Raw genomic sequence first — 23,347 nt, forward strand, 5'->3', positions numbered from 1 at the left:
TGTAAAGTAGAGTAATTATGGAACTCGGTTGAAGTTTCATCCAAATTTACGCTCAGTCGGAGCATAAATTGGTGAAAAAAACGACCGAATTTGACTGACATTTAACACATGTAACAACTTCATAATGACATTAATTTGTGTGTTTCCAGTAAATTTCTGTTTCCATTTTAAACTGTGGCTTTGATGTGCAATATTTCCACCATTTATTTGGACTATATGTGAATATATGTACACCTAGTACATTTGCTGCTGGTGGTATTTCAACTTAAGGAAGCCAACTTCCAACATGTTTTATTTGTGATGAATGGAAAGAATCGTCAACAGATAACCAGTGTTGTGCAATTTTCAACGCGGATCTGGTTGAGATTACCCTGGCTCCGCTACCAAGAGCGAAAAGCTAGGTTCTGTTCACGGACCTATCCAATAGAATAATACGAGAAACTTGGACACACTTCCAACGGCGTTTTATCGTAAGTTCTGCCGTACATTTCATGAGGAATGGCATTTATACAGGAGGAGCACCCGGGGGGGTCCAGGCATGTAGATTGAGAGGGAGAGTGAGCGGCAACAGAGCAGGGGGGGGGGGGGGCTTCCTGTTTTGTTTTAAGGTTTAAAAAGATATTTAGTGGTCATTTCCATTTTTCTATGACACCAGTCGTGTCTTGAATAATTTACTTGTTTGTTTGATCTTTCATCAGTTTCACTATCTGTACTATTTATGCATTTCTTTTTTGTGTGTTATTTCTTTTTTTGTTCTCTAAAACATTCTCCGTGGTTCAGTAGTGACAGTAAATGAGTGATTTTTATTTCATTGGCGAACACTTAGTTACGGTGTCTTTGGAACTGAACGTCTTTCATGTCTTTTGTCCATGTTTTTGCTGCTGGTTTCACAATTTTCACTTGCTCAGTCGCTGTGTGTCAATAATACATGTCTGTAGCCCGGCGATTTCAAATATCGATGAGTTTGGCAGAATGAATTATGACTATTGCAGAAATGACGACAGACAGATTCAATGTTGCTGTAGTAAGCTACAGTAGTAAGCTTCCTTACGTGTGAATCAACAGTTGCATGCCGCGATCCCTGCTTGATAATTGCACATGTATTACTGAATAGTTCATAAACATGCATCACTATTATTTAACAGTGATTTCTCAAGTGTTCTTTCAATTGGTGTAGCGATATTATACAACACAGAGTCATAGTGATCTACACCAAAGCAGCCATTAAACGGGTCTGCATACAAACATAAACATTAAACACAATTTGTCTTCTTGGCAATTCTGTTATTGTAATGTAATCTCCTCCTGGAACATTATCATTTATTCTACCAGACTTTTTCACATCCTGATAATGATTATTTCCCTATGACCAAAACATCACCCTGGTCATTTAATGTCCATGTGCAAACATTCTGAATCTTGTTTTTGGAAACAAGAGTCTCCAAATTGTAAATCATCCTGATGAAATGAACCTGTTAACATCCAAGACGTGTGGGGAATCAACACTTAGGTTGAAAGTTTTTCCATTAGGGTTTTTCTCAAGGTATTTTTTTTCAGTACTTTTTTTAGAATATCATCTACAACAATAACACAAAACATATTTGTAATTACTTTTCATAACAATAGATACATTTAATTTTATAAATATATAAATACGAGTTAGTCATAATTACTACTATATTGTATTTTTTCTGTTGATAATCTGGAATTGGAGAATTCAGTTTAATCGATTACTGGTCTATATTGTAATGCAGACACGATCTATAGAAACTTCAACATTCATTTGTCATTAGAATTATTATGGAAGAATTTGTCAATACTACAAACACTTTCTGCCTTTTCATTAAAGTCTGATAAGTTTAGGTGAAGGAAATTATTTTTTACATCACCTTTATTAAAAAAAAGTTACTTTAAAGGAAATATTTTCATTGTTATACATATATGTACATCTGGAGTTTAGGGTAGGTGAGGGTAGGTGATGTTGTGTCTCATATACGTCAATTATGACATTTTCACATAGATTTATGACAGCATTTACGTATTTTAATTGTTAATTTTTTTCCTTGGATTACCTTCCAGTAAATTACATTTTCACGAAATACCAAAAACGTTCGGGTATTTCTGTGAGAAATTACCATTGCATGGCGTCAATTTTTCCGACACCTCGCTGGATCTTGAACGCATCACTCAGTCGCACATTTCAGTGGATTCTACTCGACGGGGTAGTGAGTTTTGTGGATTACTTTTTTGAAATTTTCATTAATCCGGCAAAGTAATGGGGATCAAAGAGATAAAATATCAATCTAACAGATCTCCTGACATCTACCAGGTGAGAAGGTTCATAAATACACACGTGAATCCATAGGTGGTAACGTCGAACCACTACAGAGCGACATACTCTACACCCCACAGTGGACACGATGCAATGGACATTCTCAATCGGAATCTGACAATTTACAGAAATTAATGTGATGACGTCCTAAAGCGTCTTACTGTAAATCTCATCTCATTTATTTTGTTTACGAATAGTGACGTGTCAGGAAATCAGGACGAGCTGAATACCTGGGGTCAAATTTGTTCGTTTTCACTAATACGTATCTGCTCCCTATGTGGATCGATTTGGATGAAATTGAACCCACAAGGTCCTTGTGACATGCCGGTTTAAATGACACCTTAACAGTGGTGGTAGCTTATGTCATTTTGCGATCTAGATACTTTTAGCCGGGTTGGACATATTTTGGCGTGAAATGAATTGGGCCGCGTCTGTGATACACATCAAATTTGGTTGCAAATTTCCGCTCCGCGTGTGGATCGATTTGGATGAAACTTCAAACAGGATGTGTTTGTGACACACTGGCTCTAACAAGACATTAACTGTCTTCGTAGGTTCTGCCGATGATGTGTTCCAGATGGTTTTAGATTTCAAAGTTTCGAGAAGTTTCCGTGGATGATAACAATAGTAGTAGAATTATTATACTACTACTAGTAATATAAGTATTATTAGTATTAGTATTATTAATATTAGTTAATAGTATTAGTATTTATTTCGCTCTGTTCCAGTTAGTTTGGCGTGTCGATGACGCACGACCACCTGGTTAATTTGGGTCAAATTCCGTTGGTTTTTCCACAAATGTCTGCTCTGTATGTGGATTGATTTGGATGAAAGTTGAAGCAGGAGATGTTTGCGACGTACAGGTTCTAACGAGACTTGAACTGTGTTCCTAACTTCTGCCGTGGTTCTGTTCCATATAGTTTTAGCCAGAAAAATGTTGAGCTGACATCTAATAATTATAATAACACTAATACTACTACTATTACTACTTCCACTACTGCTACAACTACTACTAATAATAATGGCAATCATTAAAACACGAGATGTGTGAAGTGAATCCAGACATTATAATAACATTGTAGACAAGGTAGCAAGGTAGCAAATCAACCAATTATATAAAAAGTCAAACTTGAAGGATGTTAGAGAAAGACGTAAAAAGATTAAAAGATTGATCCCAGGCTCAGGACGCCGTGTCTTGGGTAGTAGTATACTATCAAGGACGTATTTATCCAAGTGCTTGGATTGCTATAGCTTTCAGAGCTTAACGCTTACAGCTGAAATGCTTTTTTTAGTGAAAGGTGAAGAAAAATAACAGCATAACAGCATTTCGGGCGGATGATGAATCAAGTGATTGCTCATAGCAGGTGACTGCACTTCGGAGGTCGGTTTTCAAGCAGTTTCGGCCAAATTACTGACTGGAAACCTTCCTCCTCCTCCTCCTCCTCCAGTTCTCACACTTTCCATGAAATCACAATCATCTGGCTTGCTTTACAGCGCCTCAGGACGACTATAAAGAGCTCCCGTCAGGGCCAGTGCTTTCAAGCCCCCCTTCTCTTTTCTGTATAGTCATGTGAAATGTGAAATGACAGACAGATCACAGGGGGAAACGCCGGCGAAAAAAATAAAACGCATTCAGTAGCCACCGGGATAAGGGAACTTTTAACAACCCAAGTCTTTAAATTGTCACATAAGTCAGTGGCTTTTAGACAAATTGAACAAAATGGGCCCTTTTCAGAGGCCATGTCATCTCCCGGTACAAAGGGGGGGCCTCCGGCCTGAGAGGCCCTGAATGGCGGCATTATCCTTTTCTGTGGCTGGAGCCTCCAAAAGGCCCCATTTAACACCTACAGCCACCTGCTATGAGCCGTCTTACAGTGCCACCAGAGAGCGATGACGGCTGCCAACCCCGCGCTGAAGAAGCTAAAGAAGCTAAACAAGCGTGGCCATGCCGATGGGGGACAAAGCCCCGGGGTCCGGGGCCCGGCGTCTCCTGATGGACAAGTTGTTGCAGCAGTTTGCCGGGGGTGAAAGGTAACCGTGGGGCCAAGAGGGGGTCTGAGGAATGCAGCTAGCCAGGAACGAATTGCATTAGCATTTAGCATTCCTTTGGGCTTTGTTTTGGCCCCCACATCTCTCATGCGGTGTCAAGAGGATGCGCCAGTGCAGGAAATGTCCCTTATGGAACGGAAATGTCATGAAATACATAATGTAATATTTGACAAACAATTTCATTTGAATATATGGAGGGCCACCACACACTATGTACTTACAATGTCCTTTCTCTTCAAGTAATCAAATTACTACTCTACGTCAACTATCTTTATATTATTCAGATGTTTTTCTGATACTGTAAATAATATTCAACTTTTTGTTTACAGGATATTAAAATCAGCAATCATTTTTTAATACGTAACAAACGTGCTCTTATTATGCAGATGACGCTTTGTTTTGACTACAAGTATGACGTATTTACTTAGGTAAGGTAGTCGTATTAAGATGAGATACAGTGTTTCTCACCGGTCCCCAAATATAAATGGTGGTAGCCGGTAGAGGTGTGAATCTTCACTGGCCTCACGATTCGAATACGATTCACCCGTCAACGGTTCTCGATGCATCTCAATGTATCGCATCCCCGATATTCTTCCGATTCTTCCATATTCCCGATTACGTTCTGTCACGGCATCGATGCCGATTCCTCTACATCGACATCGCGGTGCATCTTAAAATCAAGAAATTTCCACACCTCTAAGCAGGGAGGGCGACGACACCCGACACAAATTACAGTTTACCGAGTTCTCATGGAACGCAGCATCACTTCCGACAGGAATGACAGCTTTCTGAGTTCCCGTGGAACGCAGCACCAATTCCTGCTGTCTCTTGGCCTGATACAAACCCGGAGAGCTTTCTAATCCACCTGGAGCGGAGAGCGCGGGCAGCAGCCTTTACCGACGACCGCTCGTAAAATGCCCACCGTGTCCGCGTCTTCTGACGTAACAGCAGAGAACATCTCTCTCTCTCTCTATCGCTGTTTCTCTGCAGAGCACGTGCGACTGTCAGTCGACCCTTCTCGCGAAAGCAGAAATTAGCAGAGATAGCAGAGATGGTCCACTAGTTCATCACTCGAGGGATGGCGTCGTTCCCTCGGACGGATAAAATAATAAAAATGAAAAAAAGCTCAAATGGGTGGCCAAATACACCTGGACTATGTGCGGGAAACAATGCGATAAGATAAAACGTCATTAATCCCCGTGGGGACATTCTGGTGTCACAGCAGAAAAAGACAAGTGCAAGTCAAGGACCAGAGAAGGGGTTTAGGATGGAGCTTAAATTAAAAAAATGAAGAAAACAAAGTATGAAAGGAAAGAAATATATACAAATAATAATAATTAAAAAAAAAATCATTTTCATAAAGAGGCAATAGCAAAATGAAACATTGAAAATCCCGCCTTGTGAACTCCTCGTTCCTTTCCGAGCTGGACCCCTTCCCTGGTGCGGTCACAGTGACGTGTCCGCTGGTAAAAGTTAAAACTAACGCGAGTCCCGTGTGTGAGGTGCAAGATGATTGACTGCGTCCGCTCAATCAAAATCCATTGAGCAAAAGACAAAAGCACCTCTAACGGACTGATTGCTCCCGGCGCTTCCGTGCAGAGGTGAGCCAGAGGCAGTGGGAGGGGAAAAAGCGAGACGAGCGGAAGAAAATAAAATGGGTTGGTCGGAGATCGAGATGGCGGCGTGGGGACGACGCCGGCGAAGACCCGAGTAAGAAGCCGGTCGGATCCTCGAACAAATCCAGCCCAAAATGTCAACACGTAATACAATCATCTCCTGCCTCCGCCTCCACCAATTTCCTTTTTATTTCTTTTTTATTTTATTTTTTAACATTTATTTTACTTGGTGCCTCGTTCCTAACATACTAACACACTGTCCTAATAAAGACAACGCATTTTGATTTCACACATATATTTGTATGCGTTTCATTTACTCATTAAAGGTTTCCCGAGACAAATAAAGCACCGTGCGTAACGGGGACCCTTCCTGAACCACTCTTACACCCAAAGAGGGTGAAAGAAAGAAAGAAAAAGAAAGAAAGAAAGAAAGAAAAAGAAAGAAAGAAAGAAAGAAATTAAGGAGGAAGGACCTTTATCTGGCAAGACGCTGCTCTTAGGCCGCCGGGGGCCACAGGGGACTGACTTCCAACGTCTAACTGTAAAGATCAAGGTCCAGCCGCGGGGCCACACAACACGTACATAGTCTTGCTCTGGGAAGGAAGGTAGCGCGGGCGACGGGACAGAAAGAAGGACCACGAGCCGAAGGGGACTTCGGCCCGTGGTCTTTCTTTCTTTCCGGCGGGTTTCACGGAGAAGCGCGAGGCCAAGAGGCCAAACTGGGGGGCGTGTCGATTCAGAAATACAGACGCCGCTGAAATGACACCTTACACCGGGTGTCAACTGTCAGCCGCTTCTCAACCGAGAGGCTTTCATCTGGAGAGCACCGGGGGTTGTCTCCATGGAAATGGCCGCGCGGTGGACGAGCGTTAGTCAACGACCCCTCAAGACTCCCGAGGTCTGACGTGTGTTAACCTTACGTCCGCGGCTCGGTTCCCCTTGAATGAAACATGGAAAAAACAGCCATCCAGTAGCTGAGAGGTGAATCCAAAAAGGAACGATCTCCTTGGTCTGGATTGGGCCGACACCCTGGTCTTTGCTGGACCCCGACTGGTGTCAAAGCCCGGGAGAAAGTATTCAGTCTTACGACGCGGTGGGATAGCCCACTTTTCTTTCGCCCCAAAAGAAACTTGATTCAGAACACCGTAAAATGTAGAAATGGAGGCAGGGAAGGGCTCGAACACGGGAGTGATCTATGATCTATCTGTGTGGAATTCAATGTTTGAAATAATTATGTAAACATATTATGTGCTGCTGTTGGTAATCAAACCACCAAACTTAATTAGAGGGTTATTGTGCGTTGCCTGGAGAGAAAGGTGACCGACACTGACAATTAAAAACATAAATATTCAGAATCTCTGGCCAGTTCTGCTGCGAAAACAATCCAGCCAAAAAACACGCTGTGGTCATAGACGGGGGAAAGTGGTGATTTTTTCTCTATCTCTACCCCATCTACTGTATTTTTCTTTATAGGGTTGCAAATTATGCCATTTCGACTACACACGATTAATCACCGTTACTCTATTGCATCCTCAGTCTTGGGTAATTAGAAATACAAGAGTGGCCATATGAATACTCCAATTCTTTAGTTAAAATAACTATGAAATAAAAAACATAAAATAATATGGGGACCATAAAGGAACACTGTTTTTGCACTGCTGCTGTGAAACCTGCATTTCCCCAAACCCCACACCTGATCTTATTGCAAAATCTGTATCATGTACACTTTGTATACATGCAAAGTACTTTGCACTGTGCACGACAAAATGTGTGTGTGTCTGTGTGTTAGGGTGACCAGGCGTCCCTCTTAACGTTGTACCGCACGGCATTTCCATCCCTTGTCCCGGCCTCCCACACGCTGAGACGACGCCCCACATTTTGATTGGCTCGAGTTTTCAAAAGTCAAACCACTGCAGGAGAGACGCTTTTCTCAAATCCGGCCTTTACCCCACGGTTGAGAAGAAAGCAGGGAAGGCTGTCGTCACGGGGCTGCTTTGGATGTCAATCAAACCGCACGCATGGGGGCCGCGGCGCAGGTCGGCCTGTCGCCGTCTTTGCTATGCCCACCGGGGGAAAACAGCACAGAGTCACAAACGACGCAGATTCAGGCCGAATCTGTTGGAAACTAGCAGAAAGAAAAGGAAACGCAGCTGCAACCAAGACGGGAAACACCTTATGAGTGGGTGAAGCCGGTGGGAGGTGATTTCTCGCAGAGTTTTAAGCAAAATTGGCAAAAATAGCCGAGTTTTAAAAATTTTCCACAGAGGGGAATACATATGAAAGCGACACAGTACATGTGAGGCTCACACAGCGATGTTGTGTGTTGAGGGGCAGAATATAACTTTGTTTTTTTGTGGGTTTGACATCATATGAAAAAGTTTCAACTGCCTCCCAGCATTGGTAACGTGGCCCACACAAACATACTCTTTGTCCCATATTTGGTTTGTTGGCATCTGGTCACCCTAGTGTGTGTGTGTGTGTGTGTGCGCGGGCGTGTGTGTGTGTGTGCGCGGGCGCGTGCGTGTGTGTGTGTGTGCGTGCTTGTGTGTGTGTGTGTGTGTGTGTGCGTGTGGCACGTGAGCGCACTCTGAGTGAATTTGCCATCCCAGACCCCGGTGCATTAGATCAACGATTACACCAACAGACAGCCTTGGTCTCGGGGGAAAGACGCTGCCTCTGTCCTTCAACAGGCAATTAACACCAAGTCCATTATAGCTCTCGGGGGAGCTGCTAGCCAGGGGGGGAGGGAGAGGGGGAGGAAGAGGGGGAGGAGGGCGTCAACGAAAAAGGGTCAGCGCCTGGAAAAAGGAAACACAGGGGGTAGGGTACCAGGGAGCGGCGCTTTTGTCAACCACTCGCGTGCCGCCGGGAGAGCTCGCCACCAGGTGTCGCCGTGATGATCTTTCATGTTCCACCCAAAATAAATAATGGAAACTAGTTTTTGTGTTGCAAGATCCAAATTGCAAGGCTGCGCTTATTCATCAGTTTCGGACCGAATAGCCACAGCTCTCCTACTGAGAGTGAAAACTCTTAATAATGATGAGTTTGACTCGTTTGTTTCTTGTTCTAAACCTTTTCTTTCTTTCTGGTTGTTTCTTCGGTTATATTTATTTTGTTATTCGGTTTATTATATATTGCCACATTTTTATTGTTCATGTAAGGTTCATTGTATATTACATATATTTTTAATAATTAATAGAAAATATATTTCATTATAAAATGTATGTTTATGGTACATTTCCAAATTTCTCTAAATCAGGTAAGGTGTTAAAATGAAGGGAAAACCGCCCATGCTCAATGGACCCTCCTTCCCTTCGTGGGCTGTCGAACCGAGTCAGAGAGTGGGCAGAGTCCGTCAAATACTCGATGAGCTGATCCGGAGTGCTCTGTTTTCCCCCACGGGTCGGATCCGTCACGACTCATAAATGTTTCAAGAGCTCCTCCTTCCTCTTGTTTCTTTGCATCCCGGGTGTAAGACGAGCAGAGGGCTGTTCACGCTCTTCCCCTGCTGGGACTTCAAATCACATCCAAAATCCAGCGTCGGTCCAAGGCCCCTGACGCTCGCCATGTTTCACCCTCCTCCCCGGGCTCCGTCCTGTGCTTGAATATGGCGGCACAATGCTCAAACTGTGCCGCAAATTATGCTCACAAGGCTCAAATTCCAGCAAACTCCTGCTCTGCCTCTTCTTCAAATGGAAAGAGTGAATGCGTACTTTCAAAAGGATACAGAGTAACCTTGGATGTGACTCTTTACTTTTAATCTCCAATGTAAAAGACGAGAGAGAGAGAGCGAGAGCGAGAGAGCAACATAGCACTTGAGTTGGCAACAAAATAAGGACTACTTTAACCGCCTCACCGCCCGGGTAATCAAGAAAATCCATTCCCGTTAAGCGATGAAAAGTTTGGCTTTTCGGAGATTCGTTTAAAAAAAAAAAAAAAAAAAAAAAAGACTCTTTGTACGTCTGATGCAGGTTGCGTAACGGGAGCCAGAGGAGTGGGTTCGTCTCTGAGCGGTGAATGGAATTCCCACAATAATCCTTTTAATACAGCCAAACGTATTCACTTTGGTACGACTCTTTCAACACCCGAGTCGCTTGAAAGATTTGCTGGGTACGAGTCTGGCATCACTACTTCCTGGCAGAGAAGTACCGACGTGACTTCAACACAGGAAACTCTACTTAGACTTTAGAAACTTTCCTTCCTGCGAGCTTGCCGTTGAAAAGTTGATAAAAAGGAAAAAACGGAGGAAACAGGCGACGCAAAGAGCTTGAAGACAACTTTTGAGGGCTGTGTGAACAGGGGGGAGGGTTTATGCTTTGGCTTGGTTTAGTCGACAGCTCTTCCTTAATGGGGACCTATCATGCTCCTTTTCACACCTCTGAGGCCCTCAAAAGCATGTTTTTGAAGTTTTTTTTACTGAAAAAACTGCCGATTATGCATCCCTGCCAGGGACTCTCGGACGCGGGGATTCTTTGATTTATGTTAAGGTCGGAAAATTATATGAAATAAGATAAAATAAACACATGGTGGCAGCTATCTCCTCAAATATAAACCGGTACTCAAATGAAAACTGGTAAACAAGGCTGAGTCCCTGTGACCTGTGATCTTTTATTTTCGTTAGTTTCTACTTGTATGATTGTCACATTTGAGAGAACTAAGGGACAGGACAGTGGATTGCCTAATGGAGTGTGATCCTTGGTCCACTGTGCGCCCCAGCCGATCCCGTGTCTCCGACCGAAAAAGTAATGCCAATTTATTTTAGATGTGTTTATTTTGAGGAGCATGGCACCCAGACGGCAGTTTGAGGTAAATAAAAAGCCCCGGTCACACCTTGAGGAAACATGAGGTTCTGTCAATTAATGACACCGAGTTTGATTTCAGTGTTTTTCCTTTTCTTTTTTTCATCTTGACGTAAAGCAAAGCCACTCCCACTTCCTCTCACTGTCGAGTCTGTGCTCCTTTCACCGCAGAGTTCTCATTGCTTTCTTACTGAGCTCTGATTGGGCTCTGATCGAGTATCCCGCTGACGGTGTTCCGGGACATCCTGGACGTTCTCGGTGGCTCTAACGTCTTCTGTCCCCGCGCCTTCTCAAATGTACCTCCGCCGTGAGGACGCCTTTCTGACGGAACGGAGACAGCGCGAATCACCATTAACCAACCACCCCATGGAGGGTCCGCCTTGGTCTGGAAGGTGAAGGTCCGGGAGGGAAGGATCGACCTTTGTGTTAACGCCAAAGTCTGAATCAAAGTAAACCAATGCAAATTCATCAGTAAATTGATGTGACAATATTCTGCAGATGTTTCGATGGAAAATGTTCCAACGCTCATCATTGTGCGACGTATTGGCAAGGTTACCCATAATTCTGTTTCAACGTATTAACCTCCATGTTGCCAGGTTGCCATCTAGGGAAACATCCATCGGTATTACAATGTCCCCTTTGAGTGTGATATAATCAGAGATGATGATTTTATGCCTTTTATTAGGAGTATTGAAATGATGTTGAAATAGTTAGTAATCAGGAATCATAGTTAATTAGTCAAGAATGTTATGTTACTGAGGGAATGGCTGCGGGAGTTGACTAATGAATCGACCATGTGTTTTGTTTTATTTTTATTGAATTGTATGTAAACATTGTCACAAGAGTTTATGTTGTGAAGTCCTTCATTGATTTGAACATAGTGCTGTGTGAAGATATGTGACTTTTTGCGTATAAAGTGAAATTACCTTCACTACTCGGGGAATTGACAACAGCCAATCAGAATGGAGGCAAACCCAAATCTCATTTATTTTCTTTAAGTCTTGGTTCCACTGACGTTTGTGATCTATTTGCGATTTTACTGAACAAGCCTGCTCCAGCCACCCAGCTGAAGAATTGTTATTTTCTTATATTCCTTCTTTTTGGTATTTCCATCACTTACGGTTTTGCAAAGTTGCGTTATTAAATTTTTTTTTTCAACCGGTCAACAAAAGATTCAGCCCTAACGGATTAAATCAGTGCAGTCAGAATAATTTGATGTGACCCAAAGCCCGACCAGCGCATCACCTGGAAGTCATCGGAGAGTCGGATCAGTTCGTCCGGACCGACTCCGCCGCAGCGAGACCACGGCCCCCGGAGCATCCCACACAAAGCCTTCTCAAGCCGGCGAACCGCTCCGCTCCGCCTGGGCCCCGTCCAAACCGCCGACCGCTCAATCCCACGCCACGGGGATGAAAATCACCGGCGGACCAGCTGAGCGGCAGGGACTACCCACGGAGTCCACTCGGCCCACGGAAGCTCTGGAGATCCTCCGAACCTACCGACCGCGACGCTCCGTGAGACTTTGAAAGTCTTTCAATTCTGCTTCATAATGATGACGGGTTGACGTGTCACATTTAATTAATTCCCCCTTTAGAGAAGTCAAATACCCCCTGAGAGCTTCTCGTTTAATTATTTTAATGAGAGTCACAAAACTTTCTACCTCAGTGTGTCACCATTTTTAGATCGTTGATTTTGATCGTTTCTTGCCTTTATTATTTTATCTTCCTAACCCTTTATTTTATTTTTTTTCATTTTCATTTGTTTACTGTTATCTCATTTGTTCAAGTAGGTTAGTATGATAAGATAAATCAATTTATTGGAAAGAGGCTGTCGGTTGGTATTCCTCAAGAGTTGATTTCAGAGGTCAATGTAAATGGTCAAGAACTCCCTAACATTTAGACTGATGAATTAGGCTTAATGACTGATTTACTTAAATCGACCCATTAGTATCCCCCAACTTGATAAAAAAGGCGGTGGTGCCCTAAACAAGGCAATTATTAATTATTAATTATAAAATATTCATTATTAAATATTAAAGTAGAGGTGGTACGCTACAGTAGAAAATAACTTTGGAAAACGAGCGTTCAGAACGGTCGGAAGCCTGAGCGTTTTGTTGACAGCGATTACTTTGTTATTAGTTGACCTCATTATTTGACACTTTGGCCACGTCTAATAGGATCTAGGAGGATCCGGCATTGTGACATTATATATACTTTATATGACAGACAGAAAATAAGGAAAAGCATAATAGGCCCCCTTTGAAATAGTTGCCTGCTGGAATATTTTTCACGAAGCTGTAGAGTCTGTAGAGAATTAATACGTTTACGCTAGATTAGAATTGAAAGAAATGGCAAAAATAAGCATACCAGTTCAATAAAAGAAGCGCACCACCAAATGTGAGGAAGGAAGGAATTTATGAATTTATAAATAGGAAATTCTTAAATATATAATGATCGTTAATAATTTGAAAAAAAAATATTGTACGATATAACTAATCCATGACTATTGAAGGAGTTTACATTTCTTTCTCTACTTCCAAGACAAAACTGACACTGTGCGGCCATGTCACGAAAAACTGTGATACAAAAAGTCTAGAAATGAACTGTTTCCCTAAAGAGAATTTACATTTCTGTGGCGTTTGGAGTCCATATGTATTCTGCAGGAAGCCTGCTTTTTCTTGAGGCGCCGGAGCATAATTTGAATCTCTGACTCTTAGAAACTTTGAAAGGAAGCAGGTGTGATAATGCCGACTGAATACGAACCGCGCTCGGATAGTTAATGGACTCTGCTCGGGCATCCAATTTATTTTCAAGATACACTTGGAGAAATTATTCAAAGCGAAGACCGTCTTGCCTGGATTATTTCTGTGTTTTTGTTTATATTTTGGATGGAAAACATTGTAAAGTGGCACGGTTAGCTTAGCAAAACAAGATTTTGATTATGTTTTCAACCAATCAACTTCCTTGCATGTTAAGCATTTGCATATTGAGAATTTGCATGGTGAACATTTGCATATTGTGTATTTGCATATACCATTTGCATAAAGCAAAAAGGCCTACTGATCGCCGGTTGCGATCCGAGTGACGACATAAGGAACAGCGAATTGTTTATAGCAAACAAATCCTTTAAATGGCGGGGAGTAGGGAATCACTCCAGAAAAAAGTTGTTGGTTGTGCGCACGACTCGGTAACTGCAGGCAGACACACAGGTGTTCACCAAGACTCGAATCTTGACTCGCAAACATAGAGAGCCGAGACTCCCGAGTCAAGCCCCGCAGCATGTATTATTTTTCATCGACCATTTGGACAAACTTAAATCAAACTTGTCAGAATTCAATTCACAACTCATCAGAGCAGAACAGACTCTCCTTCCGACCGTCGCCACGGCGACCGGAAGCCTTCGAACGAAGAGTTGGAAAATTTAGCAAATCTTTTTTTTTTTTTTTTTTACCTCGTCGCTCGTAAATAGTCAAATCCCCAAAAGGAAAAGGAGAATCACTGTTTCGCCGTCCAATTGCTTCTTCGGAGGGAAAGGTTGCGGTTGGCGACCGTGTTGGCAGGCTGTTCCACCAACAGGAGCCTTGATTTCACCGCCTTATTTAACTAAGCTGAGAACTAACACTGACTGAGGAAGCGTGCGGTTAGAGTCAGTGTTTCCTTTGGCGCGCGGTGTTATGCTTTGGTAAAGTGCACCACGCTATTTATAACAGCGAAAAGACTGGAAGTCGGTTTTGATGTTTCACTTCATATGAGACTTCATGAGTCACCCTGCAAAACTGGAAGCATTTCATGTAGAGGCAAATTTCCTCGCAGACGGAATTAATCCATTACTCCAACCTTCCACCATGTTGAAGTGTACACAGATAGATGAGAGACGGGAAGATAGATAAATAGATAAATAGACAGACAGACAGACAGACAGAGAGAGAGATAAGAGTTGGATAGGTACAGTAGCTGGATAGAGGGATAGAGATAATCAAGTAATATAATACAAATAGGGAAGAAAAAATGTACAATAAACAAAAAGAAATTGGGAATAAAACTAAAACAACAAACTTATATATCAACAATTCACATTCTGACAAAAATAGGCACATTTGAAATTTCCCATTTTTAATGAACCAACAGAATAAAAAGTAAGTGACGGGAGGAGGATACAGCGAGGAGGAAGAGATGAGAGCATTCAGAAAGACATTTCAAACCAAACTACCAGGAGGCTGCATACAAGGAGACCTGCAAGACCAGCGACCTCAGCGTCTGAACTACATCCGGAGGAAACAAACCCTAACCCTATCCAGATGCCACCAGTTGCCCAACGTTGCCCTGAAATAACTGGTGCGCATCCTGAAGTTGCCACTTTGAAGACCATCCAAGTCGTCCTCTGTGGCCGCTGGGTTACCACCGCGGAGCTGGAAGAGCAGCCGCCCCCGTGCCGCCCGCACACCTCGACAAACATCTTTCCACCGCGGAAGACAGACGAGCGATTGTTATTTCCAAAACAACATTATGGGATGTATGAGTGGGTTCAAACCCTCCAAAAATATCATCACCGTTTCCTCCTCCGACAGCACCCGTCAGTGACGGCTGTTTTGTTTTGTCGGAAGTTCAAATGAGGCAGGTCTCGGTTGGGTTTTGGAGGGAACGAGAGGTGCTTTATATGACGCTGAAGCAGGTGAATCTATGTGGCAGACGAGCGGGCGTGGTTGAGCCACGGTCTGCAGGTGCCGGCGCTGGCCTCCTCCCGCCGCGGCGGGAGCTGTGCCGGGTTCGTCTAATCAGCCTCATTAGCGCTGATTGGTCGGACCCGGCTCGGAGGGTCTCGTGCGTTGGTTTGTCTTGCAGACGCGATCGCGCGGAGCAGGAGACGGTGTCCCTGCGGACCAGGCCGCGAGGCACGCGCACCTGGACTCTGATTATGCCGGTATTGTTTTGTGTTCATGATTTGGCCCGCAAGTTTTTTGTTTAGTTGCTTTTAATAAAAAACCCGCCGTGTGGGAACCTCACTGCCTTACGGCCTGCGTCTCCCTCCCTGAACCCGCATCAGTGGGTAGAGTCTCCCACAATCTAGGCTTCTATCTTCAATATACCAAACTATTACATCATAATATGTGGTTTGTTGATACTGACTAGACTGCCATTTATTCATACATAAGGTCACAAATATTCCTTTGGTGAATTTCCAGAGCGCAGCGTTAAATGAATTTAACTTCAGCGCAAAATAAAAAGGAGGCGCAAGAGGGACAACTTCATTATTATCATATGAAGGACATTACTGGGTGGAGAAAGGAAGTGCTTCCTGGACCACTTTCTACTTCCTGAACCACTTTCTACTTCCTGGACCACTTTCTAGTTCCTGGACCATTTTTTACTTCCTGGACCACTTTCTACTTCCTGGATCACTTTCTACCTCCTGGACTACTTTTTACTCCGTGGACCACTTTCTACTTCCTGGACCACTTTCTACTTCCTGGATCACTTTCTACCTCCTGGACTACTTTTAACTCCGTGGACCACTTTCTACTTCCTGGACCACTTTTTACTTCCTGGACCACTTTCTAGTTCCTGGACTACTTTTTACTTCTGGACCACTTTCTACTTCCTGGATCATTTCTTACTTCCTGGACCACTTTCTATTTCCTGAACCACGTTTTACTTCCTCGACTACTTTCTATTTCCTGGACTACTTCCGGGACAACTTTCCTCTTCCTGAACTACTTCCTAGACCACTTTCTACTCCCGACAAATGACTCTGCAGTACGCCCGGGTATTTATCGTCTCCAGCTCTGATCAGCAGTGATGGAAACATGACGCCCGGGTAGACACACTAATCTTCGCCCGTTTTCCACCGCCGAAGGACCAACGCACGAGGTTCCACGCTGCTTTCTCCTGATTTTTTCCCCCAATCACACTGGAAACATGACACGGCCCTGTTTGTGACGTCGGACGTGACACGCCAGAAAAAAAGCTAAAAGGCGTGCCTGTCTACCGGCAACGGGAAAGGTGTCAATCGCCTATTTCTAGCAGGTTTACCAGGCTTACACGTACAAATTTTGGTAAAAACTGTATTCATGTTCCATATCCACACCCGCCTCCTTCAACTGGATCCCCTCCCTCATTATTCACCCCCAATTGACCCAGTAAGAGCTGGGATGAGTCAGAAACCAATCCATCTACTACTCCGTCAGGGAACTCGAAACGTGTGATCGAGAGGTTCCGGCCGAACCGGATTAAAGTCATTAAACAAATGTCGCGGCTGGAACTTTGGAAGCGGCGCTCGGCCGACCCGCGCCACAGCGGCTCCGACCGGGACCGGGACCCGGGGGGTGGAGGAGGGCTGTGACTGCCAGAGGGAAGCTCGCGGGGCGGCGAGGCGTGGAGCGCATACCGAGCGGAGGCCGAGACTCTGAGGCGACGGTAGGAAGGGAAGACTGGAAGGAGCATTGGGAGGTTGTAACAGGAAGAAAGTGGAGTAACGGGAAAGAGTAAATCAATACCGTGAGGGGAAGGGAGGGATGATAAGAGGGCAAAGTACAGACATGGAAGCGAGGGAGCGATAAATAAATGAGTGTCATATAACTTGGAGTATTATTAGTATTATTACCATTATGTATATATATATATATATATATATATATATATATATATATAGTGCTTTTATAAGGTTATTGCTATCAGTGGCTATTAAATAACGGATGAAATAATCCAAATGATCCTATCTGTAAATCACTGTTGAACAATCTGGAAATAATAATTATCTTCACACAACTTTATAATATAATACTTAATGCGGTCGGATTATTATAATATAAAGGTGTGGGTTCAAAGTGCGGAAATATACCGTTTAATTCCCTGCCATGGCTCCTACTTATGCCTTTTAAGAGTAAAAAGGAAAAAATGCAGTCCCAGATCATTCGAACGGCCACAATGTAGAAGGTTTATTTTCGAGTGGAGGAGTGTTTTTCTCCATCACCGCATCTTAATTCCCCTCTCCTGGTTGGTGTTTGTAGTTATGCCAGCCGAGCGACGGCGTATTCAAATAACACGGCGTCCAATCAGAGTTTGGCATTTGGCAGCGGCTGTCGGGGGATTTTTTCCCTTTGCAGGAAAGTTGTGGTAAAATTTGCAAACATTGGAAATGAAAGGAAGAAAACATCATCATTTTGACGCGATCGATCTTCAAAATGAAAGGAGGATTTGTATGTGATCACTTCCTGTGGTTCAACACACGCTGTTTATATTTTAGTGACTTATCTTTTTTTATTTTCTACAGAAAAACAACCATGGAGCATGTAGCTGGATTGGGTTCCAGTAACAAGTCCATCCTCCTCCCCTCCACCCCCCTCTCTCCACATCCATCCATCCAGTCATCCATCCATCCACCGTCCTTACCTCCATCTCCCTCTCTCTCCCCCTATCCATCCATCCATCATACATCCAGTCATCCATCCATCCATCCATCCACCGTCCTTACCTCCATCTCCCTCTCTCTCCCCATCCATCATACATCCATCCACCTTAAATCCATCTCTCTCTCCCCATCCATCCATCCACCCTCCCAGCCTCCATCCCCCTCTCTCTCTGTCCCCATCCATCCATCCACCCTCATCTCCTCCTTCCCCTCCTCTCCTCCTCTATCCCTCTCTTGCACTTTCCTCATTCATCCATCTATCCATCCACCCCCCCCTCCTCATCTCCCTCTCTCTCTCTCACCTCATCCATCCACCCATCCTCTCTCCCTCCCACCTGCCTCTCCACATCCTCCCCTCCACCATCCCTCTACCTCTTTCCTCTCAACACATCCACGCTCCATCTCCCTCTCTCCATCCTCCTCTCCTCCATCCCTCATCCTCTACTCCATTCCTCTTCCTCCCTCTCTTCCCACAGCCCATCCATCCTCCTCTCCTCTATCTCCCTCTCTCTCTCCATTCCTCAAGCTATCCACCCACCTCTCCCTCCCTCCCTCCCTCCCTCCCTCCCTCCGGGGAGGTGAGCACAGTCTCATTAGCTGCTGGATGAGGCGTCCTCGCCTCTCAGGTTCAAGGTGATGGACGATTCGGTCGTTTTGAATCAGCGGCTCATTCCACATTCACACCACGCCAACACCTCGAATTACCCTGAACCCAGGGAGTCCAACTCCATTAATTTTAAACGGGAGATTAATTTAACAATATGCGGCGGATATTTGTTACAAACCCGTCATGTGTAAAGTGACGTTTGGCAATAAATTTGGGTGGGAGGAGGAGGAGGAGGAGGAGGAGGAGGGGGGCGAGCCACCGGGGGCCACCGGGCACGCTAGTAAGCGGTGCAAATAAATCAGAGAGCGTTAAAACGAATCTATATAGGACAGGACACCCGCAAGGCCACGAAGAATACACCTACACAGACACACACACACGCACGCACACACACAGACACAGACACACACACACACACACACACACACACACACACACACACACACACACACACACACACACACACACACACACACACACACACACACACACACAGTATATGAGCACTACATAGTTTGGCGAGAGGACCTTTTCTATATTACCATAATCAGGATATACACAGCATATTTTTTTGTTTTTCTTTTAAGTATATACATTACATGGTGCTTTAGCCACAGTAAAATGTACATTTGGTGGTAAGATAGACAGATACATACTGTACAGTATGTATGCTATTGTTAATGAAATAATTACAGTCAATCAAGACTTTGTAGTTTCCAGTAAAATTGTTGTGAAAATTATAGTTTCCACTTTAGTACCAAGCCCTGGATTACTACTATCGTTTTCTATTAGTTATATTAGTTATTTATGTTTCTATATAATGTTATATTATGTTATGTTATGCCTCTGATACATAATCTACAGGACTGATGCTGACTTGACTTTTCTGCTTTTTATTCATTACAATATTGTTAAACATTACTATGATTATTAACATTTATATCTATTTTTGATTTATTAGCTAACCAGCCTCGTCCGGTCGCCTCGGTGCTGGTTCTTATATCTTATTTTGTTTGTTAATTTAGCTTTTTGTGACAATTCCGGGAGCTCGTGCACCAGAGAATAGCTCATGAACATCAGGGCTACGACCCCTGTGGATATATCTCCCACTTTCATCAAAAAAAACAAAAAACCAAAACGGCCTTATTTAGACATATTCTTATTTATTTTACTTATTTTTTTCCTATTGTTTCACATTTATGTTTCATGTATGCACCGAACACCAAGACAACAATTCCTTATTCGTATAAACTTACTTGGCAATCAAGACTATTCTGATTCTGATTCTGATGTATATTTACGTTAGTATTTCAAGTCTCTTTCTGAGAATCACAAGTATCTCCAGGACGGACTCTCTGTTTTACTTCTTTTGGCCTTGGATGCTTCGCTGCTGCCTGATGGTTTAATTGTTTAAAAGATTCATACAAACCTGTCTCTATTTACTTACGATGCTGTTATGTCAAAGCTCTAACACTGGCTCGCCAGTTGCTAAGCAACAGCGGCTTTCGGTCGTGGCATCAGAACCAAAGTTTTTTCGCAAGAGTTGAAAAATGTCAGCAGAGTCGGATAGTGGATGAGACTTCCAGGGACTTTCCTTTGTCGGTTTGTTGGAATCGGCCGAACGGCGGCTTCACGTCACGATGCATTTTTAAAGAGGTGAATTCTTAAAATGTCATCTAATATATGTCATAAAAAACATGTAATAGCATGAGTATAGCTACTTATCCATGGTTATCAATGCCTATAATGTTGTAAATACTTTATATGCATCCATCCTGTACAGAATAACCATCATTATTTATAAGCCACAGCCACACTAACAACCATACAGACACTACACCCCCAGATATTAGATTATTAATTAATTTATCCTTCACTTTTTGTATATTCTGTATCCTTTCATTTGGCTATTTTTTTATATTTGGCTAGTTTGATCATATTTGGATATAATATTAACCACGACAATATCCTCGTACATGGAAATGTACTTGGCCGAAAAAACAGATTCCGGAAAAAAAAAAAAAAAAAAGACCCGTTCTCCTCTGTGTAACGCTTCCCAAAACGCTCTCAACATGTCGGCCCCCGGATCCGCACCCCAGCGTTGCGCGTCAGCAACTCCCCGTCGCATTACACAACCCGCCAACCGCCCCGCCCCGCCGCTCTCACGTCCAGCAACAAATCATAACGTGCAAATGAAACAGCGTTGACCGGGACGACGACGTTCCCCGGCGCCGGCGGCCGGGGGCTGGTGGCCTTTAGCGGCGGAGGGAAATGTGAAAAATGCGGGGAGGTCAGGGGGCAGCGGCGTGATTTAGTACTTAATCCGCTCAGGCAGGGGTGAGACTTTTTAGCCCCACCACCATCCTCCCCCCATCCATCCTCTCTCCGGCTCTTTAATGTGGAATTTCTTCGGGGAGCACGCGTCCCTAATTAGAGGAATTGATAACCCGGCGGCTTATTAACGAGGCCAATACATCTCAAAGTCATTAAAGATAAACCGCGGCAATAATTCTGGCTGCAAGCATCGCTGGGTTTCTCCGGCTGTAAAAAGTGGAGGATGGGGTGGGGGGGGGTGGGGTGGGGGTGGAGGAGGCGGAGGGGTAGACTGACGGAGCGATCCCTGCCTAGTCGAGTGGAAAACGCTGCTTTATTGGATTCTTCGGGAGGAGAGAGAGAGAGAGAGAGCGAGAGAGAGCGAGAGAGAGAGAAAATGACACGAGCGAATCGCTGCAGCTTCCTGAGAGTTAATGGAGAATTAGGGGCTTCCATTTGGCGAATTAGCCGGTTCAATGGGAGGGTCCGTTGGGGGGAGGTGGGGCGGAGGGTGGGGGGTTCCGTGGGGCCGTGGAATTAAAGTGTGTTTGACAGCGGTGTCGGTTCGGCGGCCGAACATCACTCAGCGCTGTCACAACCACTTATCCTGCTCATTGTCAAAACCAAAAAGCAACACATTTCAGGTCAAGATTTTTGTTATTTTATTTTTTCCTCCCCCCTTCCCCTCCCCTCTTCCCTCGCTTCATTACCGTTTTCGCCGCGTGGAGATACTCGCTTCCTTAAGGAGCAGAAATGTCCGCGCATTCCTGCTCCTCTCCGCTGTATCTCTGTTTAACGGCTGAACGAGCCGATTTAAGAGCCTCGTCGGGCAAAGGGTGTCGGGCAGCGTACTGCAGTTGTAAATAAGTAAAAGAGGAAGTACAGGACGAGTACTCCATTAGAACATATTTCCAAGTATCTTCACCCGGGCTGTCAAACACTTATATATATATATATATAATAATTATATGTATGTTATTTTTGATATTATAAATCATGATTAGTCACATTTTTTTCCAGTCCAACTTTTCAAGTCCAATTTGACCGCAAGGAAAGATTTTTCTATTTAAAAAGCATTTCCTTGATTATAGTCATACTATGATTTAGTTGAGAACGGAAATATAAAATAATCGTAATCAAAATATATTTCACCGTAAACAAGTCGCCATCGAGCTGCTATTCCATGGAGGGAAAGGCGGACCCTGCCACCAACAATCGCAACTGCATACAGAGGAGCACATGCAGAATGCACATTGGACGGCTGTTTGTTTTTTGTTTTTTTTTAAGTGACAGCGGGATGAGGGTGAGATATAAGTATCAAATACGTATATATAATTTTTAAACAAACAAGTAAAAAAAAAAAAAATCTCAGAGATTTCCAGTTTAGAAATACATTCTTTTTAAAGCGCGAATCCGTCAGATGAGCAAAACAAATGCTATTTCAGTGCTGCTCACCAGAGTGCGCAAATGTATTCATTCATGCGTTTTGGTTTGAAAAAGACTGACACCAAATAAAGTCAATGGCGTCTCATAAATAATTTTCGATTTCTTTGATTTGATCCCCGTTTGTTCCCTGTTTTTTATTTTATTTTATTTTTTATTTTTTAAGGAGTAAAATCTGAACAAATGGCTTCCCTCCTCTGAAGTCTCCCCTCCAATTAGCAGAGCTTCAAAAATGCCACGACCTCGTTCGCTCGGCCCCTTTAAATCGGGGGAATGATAATAATCATAATACACCATTCCAGCAAAAGGGCTTTTTGGTCCTAACTGGGTCCCCGGGGGCCCCCATCCATAACTCAAAACCTTCTGGGACTTCTGGGAGCTCGTTATGGGATCTCTCTGGGGCTAAACCAGCACTAAACCAGAGGAGCAGGAATAAGGGAGTCGAGGGGGAACATTCCGGGATGATTCCAAAACCCGGCAGCTCAGATCAGTAGCTGCCGGGCGGGAGTCCCCACGGGAGGAAGACGGCAGCTTTTCGATGTATATTTAGCTTTTACACCTGCTACGGGGCTGCACGGAGGTCATAGATCCTTTACAGGGCTGTTTTTTTTCCCTTTTAATTGATGAAGAAGCCATCCGTCTATCTATCCCGCGTGGATGAATCCGGGTTCCGCCTGAAAACATCAGGAACCGAGGCGCCGCGTTGAAGTCACACCGGTGCCGCCATCGCTGAATTAAACTTCAACCACAAAACCCTCTTCTTCTGGGTGTTTTGCGAGAG

This window comes from Zeus faber (assembly GCF_960531495.2).
Source record: "Zeus faber genome assembly, chromosome: 14".
In the NCBI taxonomy this organism is placed as follows: domain Eukaryota; kingdom Metazoa; phylum Chordata; class Actinopteri; order Zeiformes; family Zeidae; genus Zeus; species Zeus faber.